The 9,249-nt window shown below is 45.7% G+C and overlaps 1 long non-coding RNA gene across 1 annotated transcript; it reads right to left on the bottom strand.

The window, feature by feature from the left end:
• Positions 1 to 310: 310 nt before the first annotated feature.
• Positions 311 to 5,648, bottom strand: LOC105730111 (uncharacterized). The gene is made up of 3 exons (XR_001110385.2): positions 5,537 to 5,648; positions 2,121 to 2,675; positions 311 to 837 (listed from the first exon to the last, which is right to left on the bottom strand). It is a non-coding gene; the product is annotated as an uncharacterized LOC105730111 (long non-coding RNA).
• Positions 5,649 to 9,249: the final 3,601 nt, after the last annotated feature.

Genomic DNA, 9,249 nt, shown 5'->3' with positions numbered 1-9,249 from the left:
GTTTCTTCCCTCGGGCATTCTCATTTTATTGGTCTGAGAGAGGCCCGGGCTTTCGGAGGTTGAAAGCTGGTAAGCAGCCAATGTTGAGAATGGTGACTGGCCTGAGGAAGGCCCCACCCTGCCTCATTGCCTCCTGGAGGCTTCCCTCCCTCACCATTTCACCTGGATTCTAGCTCTGGGGTTGAGGGGTTGAGGAATGGGGTGGCAGTGGAAGAAGTCAGTTTTCCTGGGGTACAGCAGGTTGTGGAATTTGAAAATAGGCTAGAACCATCAAATATGAAATCCACTTCATGAAATCATGACATGAAGATATCTCATGATTTTCTTTATTCCACAGCTGAGTACAAATTGCCACTATTTTCTTCAGGAGAGACAACAAAATCCTACTACCCAAATAAATTTAAGAAATCAAAGGTTCTCAGTAGCAAGTTACATGGGCCCTTGGGTGAAAGGTGGGGAGAATTTGGAGGAAGGACATGGACAATTATTCGTAACACTGTGGTTTGAAATTTACTTGGGCACTTAGGCTCATGAATCAAGTAAACCTGATCATCCCAGAAATGCAGATTCTCTTGATGTCTTCTTCCTCTCTTGGAGGCTGAGACTCTTGTTCCCAATATCTCAAGCTTCTAGAGGGAAGTAGAGTAAGGCATGGGTGGGAGAAGATCAGTAAACAAAAGGGCATTTCCCCCATGGCAGAGTCAGCTGCTTTACACAAGGTCTAGCCTCAAGGCTTCAACGGCCAGAACTTGGTGCAAGCTGAAGGTTCTCCTCCCTCAACCATGAACTTGGCCAAACATGGTGCTCCATTCAGCAAAATAAAAGAGGTAATTCTCTCTTTGGAGGGAAAATTTTCTCCCTTTATCCAGTGATCTGTACTTTATAGGATTATAGAATAAAATTCCAGCCTGGAGCAGTCACAAGGTTTCAATCATTGTATTCAGAAGTACTAATGATACCCAGGGAACTTTTAATACAGGGATCTATTTTTTACCTTGGATCAACCCGAAAATGTATCTTCTACTTTTTAATTCTTTGTGTCCTATTTTTTCTAACTCCTCTGCTTAAATCTCTCTAAATATATAAGTACCCTTATGTTCCCATCCTTTTCAAAGTAGTCTATTAGTTCTACTTCTTGAGGTGCCCTTTCGTCGGCTTGCTGTGTCTAACTCCCCATCCATGTCTTCTTTCCTAGTGCAATTTTGTGTTGAGTTTGTCTTCCAAAGAGCTTTGGTTTAGTTTTGCTCTGTCTTTAAACCTATGAGAGTTCCATGTGGCCCAAGTTTCAGAATGTGTTCCTAAAGAAACTATTTTGCATTTCTTTCTGCAGGGACCCTAGATCTATGTCTAGTTTTTTAGACTTGGATTCGCAATCATAAGGGCAATGTAAACTTGAACCCTCCTCCCTTGCATTGTATGAGCTTGTAACTTTGATTTCTCATGAGAGAAATTTTTTCCCTACCCAGAAACCAAGCTACGAGGCAAGCTTTCTTGCTGCTTCTATTAGTCTATCAGATCTTTTAAAGGTGCATATCTCATGCTAGGGGTTCAGTTCTGGTTCCCACAATATACAGATTCAAAGCTGCATCTCCTGTCTTTTAGAGATTTCGAACCCAAAGGTTATAATCAGTAGCTCTGAAGGACAGTATGATATCAGCAAACTGAACTTTCGTTTTAAGTACTTAACATTCCCTTTCTTTGAGTTTATGTGTTCATTGTAAAATATTATACTTCTCCAGTATTTTTGTGTATTTGTACAAGAAAGGTGATGCTTATTGGCTCAGTCTGCCATGTTGTTAAAACCAGAAGCCTGAAAGTTACTCTTGCAATCAAAGAGCCAGAGAGAGTGAAATCTTTCCAGTCCACTCAGGAATTTTTGGCAGTAAAACAAAGGATATGGATAGAGAGTCTAGATATAGATCAATAGGATGTAAAGAGCTGTGGTTGTGATTTTGCAGAGATGTTCAAAAGCTACTCAGACAAAGTAAAGCATGGAACAGGCAATTCCAACAGGGTCCTAGCATTTTGCAATTATAATAAATTATTCATTGTAATTGATCAATAGCTATTTCTGCTTAACAAACTATCTCAAAACTTTTGGCTTAAAACAGCAATCAGACCTTATGATTTTGTGGTCAGGAATTTGGATAGGGCTCAGCTGGGTGGTTCTTATGCCACATGTGATGCCGACAAGGGTTGCTGAATGGGGTTCAGCTGGTAAAGGGGTTGGACTGGAGAATCTAAGAATGCTTCATTCCTATGACTGGTACACTATCTGGTTGGCCCAGCTGGGATTGTTGACCAGAACAATAACCTGTGGCTTCTCTAGCATGGTGGGAAGATACATATTTCATACATGGCTCAGGCCTTTAACAGAAAGTTCCAAAAGACAGGAAGTGAACACTACCAGATTTTAAGTCCTCAGCATCTCTTCTGCCCTATTCTTTTCATTGAAGTAGTCACCGAACCTATAAGAGGGGCCTTTTGGCAGGTGATGTACCTAAGAATTTGGGGCCATCTTTCACCTGCCACAATAAAGCAGAGTGCATGGGTTCTGATGTCAGGCACGAACATGGAGAATGTTAAGCCTTTCTAAGCTCCTTCTTTTTTTTTTTCTCTAAGCTCCTTCTTACTTGCTGACTCCAAGACAGTCTCTGAACTTTTGTTGTCCTCATCTGAAAAAGGGAAATATTAATATGGAATCAGATTGAAACTTTTCAGCTACATTAAATAAAATAATGGTAACCTAAAAGTGAAGGTCATGAATTTGAACAAAGAGAATTGGAAGAAGGCGGTCTTTTTTACAGATATTTGAGGAGGAAAGTACTTAAATTCTTAATTATAGACTGAGGGCATTTTTCTCTTAGGAATAAGGAACTTGTAAGAAAAAATGCTTATCCAAGGATACACTAATGCACAATATGTTAAAAATAAAACAAAAGTGCTACTATGAAGAGAACCAGCAGATCATGGATGAAAAAGGAAGAAACATCTGGAATATCTGGGTTGAACCCCAACAGAGATGATCCTCTTAGATGGCAACTTTTAGTAAAATGATATTAAAGTGAATGTGAGATTCCCACTGCATTTTATTTATAATCTGAAATATATTGGCCAGGCATTGTAGCTCACACCTGTCATCCCAGCACGTTGGGAGGCCAAGGTGGGTGGATCACCTGAGGTCAGGAGTTTGAGACCAGCCTGGCCAACATGGTGAATCCCCATCTCTACTAAAAATACAAAAATTAGCCAGGCATGGTGGCATATGCCTGTAATCCCAGCTACTTGGGAGGCTGAGGCAGGAGAATTGCTTGAACCCAGGAGGTGGCGTTTACAGTGAGGAGAGATCACGCCACTGTGCTGCCATCTGGGTGACAAGAGCAAAACTCTATCTCAAGAAAAAAAAGAAAAAAAAATATGTATATATATTTATATATAATTACACTTAAACTAAGTGTACAATCAATTATAAATACAGTCCTTCCCAGGGTTTCAGTTACTAGCACCTGATTGTTTATGATGCTCAGCACAGCCTACATTGATGAAGCCCGTCCAGCATCACATGCTGCAATGTGAGCTTTCTGCACATTTTAACACTGGCCATGCTGCTTTAGGGAGGATTCTCATTCAGCCTTGGAGATGCTCACATCCACTTCTGAGGGCTTTCTTGGGACGGATTTTCCCCATGGGCATCCTGTTCACACCCCACCAGACTAGGCTAATTCCACCCCCATTCTCTCTGCTCTGAAGGACTTATCACATAGTTACACCTATGAGAATTTTCAGCAATCTCAAAATGACTTCCTCAGGAAATATTTGCAAAAATGGGATAATGGTAGAGGCACTGAAAGTGTTCCTATGCTATAAAACCAGCAGCTCTCCTGCCTATAAAATGCAGCTTGGGGTAGGAATGGTGAGAATAAGAGAAAGTGCAAAGTCTTTCACCTCCAAGGCACTTGGACATTATATCTTTAGACTCTTTGTTACATTGACTGCATTACTCTCAAATGCTTTTTGAGGGAGGGTGAACATTCAGAAAAGTAAATTTCTTATGGTCAAACCAATGGGTTTTGGTTTATGCCATTTTATACATTTATGGCTAAGAACCTATCTGCAATCACGTCCTACACCAAAGCTAATCATCTGAGAAATTAAAAAGCATAGTTTATTTTTTACACAATTTCTGGGATTGAGTTTCCCAACATGCAGCCCAAACACCTGCTCAGAGCACAGGCAAAACAGGAGAAGTCTCACCCCAAAGTCAGCAGCAATTTTTAGAAAAACTTGACACACAAAAAACACATATAAGAGTTATTATGTTGGACAGTCTTGCTGTAATGGTTATTTACATATATTATATATATTATATTACACACACACACACACACACACACGGACACACGCACACACGCACACACATTTTTCTTTCGAGCAGGAGTCTTGCCCTGTCATTCAGGCTGGAGTACAGTGGTGGGAACACCTCTCACAGCAGCCTCAACCTCCTAGGTTTGAGTGATTCTCCCATCTCAGCCTCCAGAGTAGCTGGGGCCACCGGCACCTGCCAACATGCCTGGCTAATTTTTTTTATTTCTTGTTTTTGTAGAGACGGTTTCTCGTCATGTAGGTCTCAAACTCCTGGACTCAAGCGATCGTCCCGTCTCAGCCTCCCAAAGTGCTGAAATCACAGGTGTGAACCACTACACCTGGCCTGTCATATATTAATTTTAATTTAAACTTAAATTAAAATGTAATTAATGAAACGGGGAGCGGATTATTTTTAGTACTTAAGGTCGGAATACCGTGCACTCCTGGGCTGAAGCTCACGACCCATCCACAAACACCACAGAGGCAGACACAGTGAAAATCAGACATGGAAGCTCTCCTTGCCAGCCTCTGTCTCACTCCATCTCTGCAGCTCTGCGATGCCCCGAGCAGGGGTTTGCTTGTATAATGGGCAACCCAATCTTGGCAGGAAACCAAAAGTCAGTTTCCAGGAAAGGCAGAAAAGAGGGCTCTAAAAACTAGAGGACCTCGTGGCCTTGTGGTCACCTCTCCTCTCTTGCAAAGGCGCAGCTGTCACAGAACCGCACGCCTCCACCAGCACAATGCCTCTCAAGCTGCTGTAAGCGTCTGGGGAAAGCCAGCGGCCAAAGGACGCACGTGTGCGCGCACACTCACTTGAGGATGGCCATTAATTCAGTTTCCCCTCTACCAAACGTTGCGACATGCTTTTTCCCTCCCCTCTCTGCTCCCACCAGCCTTCCTCCCCCTCCTCTCCCCCTTCACAGCTCCCAGTTTTATTAGTATTATTATTCTCTTAAGTGGCACGTGTAGTACCACTTCCTGCTCCATCAGGCCCCGCCGAAAGCCACGGAAGCGCGCCCTCCTCGCCGTTTGACATCTGTCTTGGCGGCAGCCTCCTCAGGCGGTTCTCTTGGCAGCCTCCACGCTGCCACCAGGCCTGTCGGGTGGCTCCGCGGCTGACGGGCTGTCACCGCCGCCCCCTCTTGCGGGCTGCCATTTTCTTTTGATTTACCTTTGATTCGGAGGCATTTGCATGCTTTCATCACTTGGTGGACAAAGTCCTCGGCAAGTCCCCCATGGCTGCCTTCTGTGTAGGCAGCCGGGAAAGGGGTGGATCCCTCTGTGACTTTGCTTTGAGGTGTAAATGGAGGCCCGGCCGGCCTGTGTCACCGGGAGCCCGGAAGCGGGTGTAGACTGCCACTTCCCGGCTCCCTGGGAGACGCCGTGGAGTTGCTCCTCGCTTTGGCTCGGAAGCTGCTTCGCCAGTGACAAGTGTCCCCATGTCAATTAGTTTATTAATCACCCAGCTAGACAACTTGGTAATGGGGTAATTTCAGGGTTAGGCTGCACCGAGTCCTTCCTTTTCTGGCTGGGTTTAAGAGCTCGTTAAAGGACGTCCCCTGCTCTCCAGAAAACTCTGCCTCTGCCTTTGTGCACATCCCAGTGAAACCCTTCAAAACTGCAAACTCCTCTTCCCCGGCGGTGTGCGGACAGGAGTGAGGACAGGGTTAAATTGCTAATCGAGGTTTCGTGAGGTCTGCCAGAGCTGAGTCTCCAACACTTACATCTGTTCAACAATTATTACAGCATTTTTGTCATAAAAAATTCAACACCCTGAGTGTCGTGCTAGCAAAACCTGAAAATTTATGCAGTGAATAGAATAGCTAATTTCTCTGAGGAAATGCAGGGGGAAAATTACAGATTTTACTTAAATTCCAAAGACCAGAGTGCACACATCTGACGCCCTCCTTGGGTTTTTTGTCACACCACCGGACGGAAGACGTCTTCCCGTCCACCAGGAAGTGGGGATGGCCCCTGGACACATACATGCTCGGACCTTGGAAGAAGCCGTACTGTGAAACTCCAGACTGGTCTATGCACCCACCCAGAGTGCCTCTAAAAGACCTCCCTTCCCAATTAAATCCATGCGTGGTATAGAATCAGACTTCAATTCCGGAGTGAGGTTAGCGTGATTGATTTGCGTTTTTCCCACTCCCTTCTTCCGATTTGCCCCCACGCCTTTAAAACAAGTCCTTGGAGAAAACAGAGGGGATGGAGAAGAGCCCCAACAGCATCAAGAGTCTTTAATCTCCTTAATTCATTCTAATGCTGTTTGATGCTTGCAACGGCAGCGTTGGAGTTTGCCTCTCTGCTCCATAAAGGTCTGGAATATGGATTTTATGCTAAAACTAAAAGCTGTCTAGTTAGGATGCCAGCAGAGTGGAACAATATGCTACAGGCGATCCTCAACTATTCTCCAGGGCCGGAGTCTGACTTCCTCGACTGGGTGTTTGCTACCTTAATCATCATTGCAGCGGGATGAACAGGAATTTCTTGCACTGCCACCACAGTGGTACAACTAACGTTATCCGAATTTTCAGAGATTCTACTGCCAAGAGAGGACACTTGCTCCCCTCTCTTAGTGATTGTTCTGGGGACCCTGTTCATTTTCCCTGGAATGAGGTGGTCAAAGGGACCAGCTGCCCTCTGCCCATTTACTCTGCCTTGTTATAGCTCAGCATGGTAAATATTTTCTCTGTAGTAGCTCACATCTCCCAGCCATCTCACCCCAGAGCTGGGGAGCACAGCCACATGCCAAGAGGAAAATCCATCACTGGCATTTATGTCTTAATAAAAGCATGTGCCATTTTCAAATAAAGTAAACACTACAGCCATTCCCTCTCTCCAGTGGAGGTTTTTCTCTCTTTCCTCCTGTGTCATACCCTTCTAGACGGTGCAATGTGCCTTCAGAAGAACCCAGGGAGGCTGTGATTCAGTGATTCCAGATATGCGGACACAGCTCTCCCGGTCCTGTGAGTGGCGGTGACAGCATGAGGAGTCCCCCACCCCCTGCAGTCCAACTATGCCTCAGGCACAGAGCACCCACCAGGAGGAGGGCCAGCCCCACCTGGCTCCCAGGCAAACCACATCCCCAGGCACTGGTGTCACAGTCAAGGCGCTGCCTCTGGCTCTGTCACATGTGGAGGCCTCCCAGTGCATCACATCCCAGCACAGTCCTCCTTCCTGATGTCCCCCTCCAGTCTTTCCTGGGGCTGGAGAGCTCTGAGGGGACCTATGAGTGCAGAGTTTGCCAGCTAGGGCAGAGCCCCAGCGGCCCCATGTGAGTACCACTGCAGCCCCGCATGGAGACAATCAGAAAAAAACACAGACACCAGCCACAACCACCTTGCTGTTGGAACGTCCCAGGCTCTCCTGCCAAGCACTTTGTCTTGCTTAATATTCAGAATCACCCTGTAAAGTATGTATTACCATTCCCTTCTTGCTGATGAGCCCAGAGCTCAAAAAGATCAAACAAGTTATCCAAAACTGCCAGGCAAGGAACCAGAAGAGCCAAAATCAGATGTCAGACCGGTCAGAAGCAGAGGCCCTGCCCTCTCCACTGCACCACTCTGCCCTTGAGGTGGTTTTCCAGTTGAGAAGCAAGTTTAGCCCAAGATGTACAACAGAAATGGGAGCACGGCGCACCTGAGGAATGAGGCGTGTCTGCATGTGGAAGACACCATGGCTGTGTACCCGCTCTTCAGAGGAGAGCCCAGAGGGAGCAAGGACTTAGCTTGACTTGAGAGAACGAGGCTTTGAGAGGCATCACTTCCAAGAAATGGTTTTATTGCCCTCTTCCTCCTCCATAGCTGTGGTTTTCCAACCACGTATCCCATAGAAGAGAAGTTTTGGGTCCATCGTGGTGGAAATGGGGTTGCAAAGCTCCCTACATCCATCAGCATTGATCGTCTTTTATTTATGTTATATGCCAAATCTTGATGTCCAGGCCCCAGAAACATCCACCCCAGCGAGACCCCCTTTCTGGACCTCCACCAGCTGTCTGCCAGGCAAGAAGTTCTCAGAGCCATGCTGCACCCTGACTGCCTCTACAGCAACACGAAAGGATCCTTTCTGTTTCCACACATAGCTCGTGTCATTTGTTGCCACATAACAAATTCTCTCTGAGCATAGTGGCTGAATGAACCATAGTGACAACAAGCATGTATTGCCCCACAGCTTCATAGGTCAGGAATATCCGAGCAGAGCTTAACTGGGTCTTCTTTTTCAGGGTGTCCCATAGAAGGTAGCCAAAGTGTTATCCAGGGCTGCAGGCATCCAAAGCTTAACTGGGAACAGGATCTACTTCTGCGTGCACTCACGTGGTTGCTGGCAGGAATCAGCTCCACAAGGACTGCTGGACTAAAGGTCTCAGTTCTTCACCAGCTGGGAATCATCCCTAATTCCTCGTCCTGTGGCATTCTCCAGAGGACAGGTCCCAAAAGGACAGCTTGATTCATCCTTGTAGGCAAGCAAGGACGCCATACCAGACAGGCTGCACGCAGGACAGAAGTCATATCTTTTATAAGCTAATCTCAGAAATTATATCCCTTCCCTTTTCGCATATCCCATTCTCCAGAAGTGGTTCACTAAGTCTAGCCCACATTCAAGAGAGGTGCTCACACAAGGACATGAATACTAGGACACAGAGATCTTGGGAATCAGCTTACAAGTTGTCCACCTCACAGTTCAACCCTACCCTTTAGAATGGACAGTTGTCACAATGCCATGACCTCATCTATCACTGGGAGGCCAGAATGAGCTCTTTCAATTCTCATGTGCCAGGAACCAATTTTTTCTTCTCTCCTATGCGTGGTTTCTAAAGACACCAAAATACCTGCTCCTCTTTCTCTACAGAGTCTCCGCCATTACAAGGACCAAAATAAA

The sequence above is a fragment of the Aotus nancymaae genome, unplaced genomic scaffold (genome assembly GCF_030222135.1).
Source record: "Aotus nancymaae isolate 86718 unplaced genomic scaffold, 86718_ANA_hifiasm-v0.15.2.pri h1tg000011l, whole genome shotgun sequence".
Lineage (NCBI taxonomy): Eukaryota > Metazoa > Chordata > Mammalia > Primates > Aotidae > Aotus > Aotus nancymaae.
Note: the sequence above shows the minus strand (reverse complement) of the source record. Positions and strands in the feature narration are given on the sequence as shown.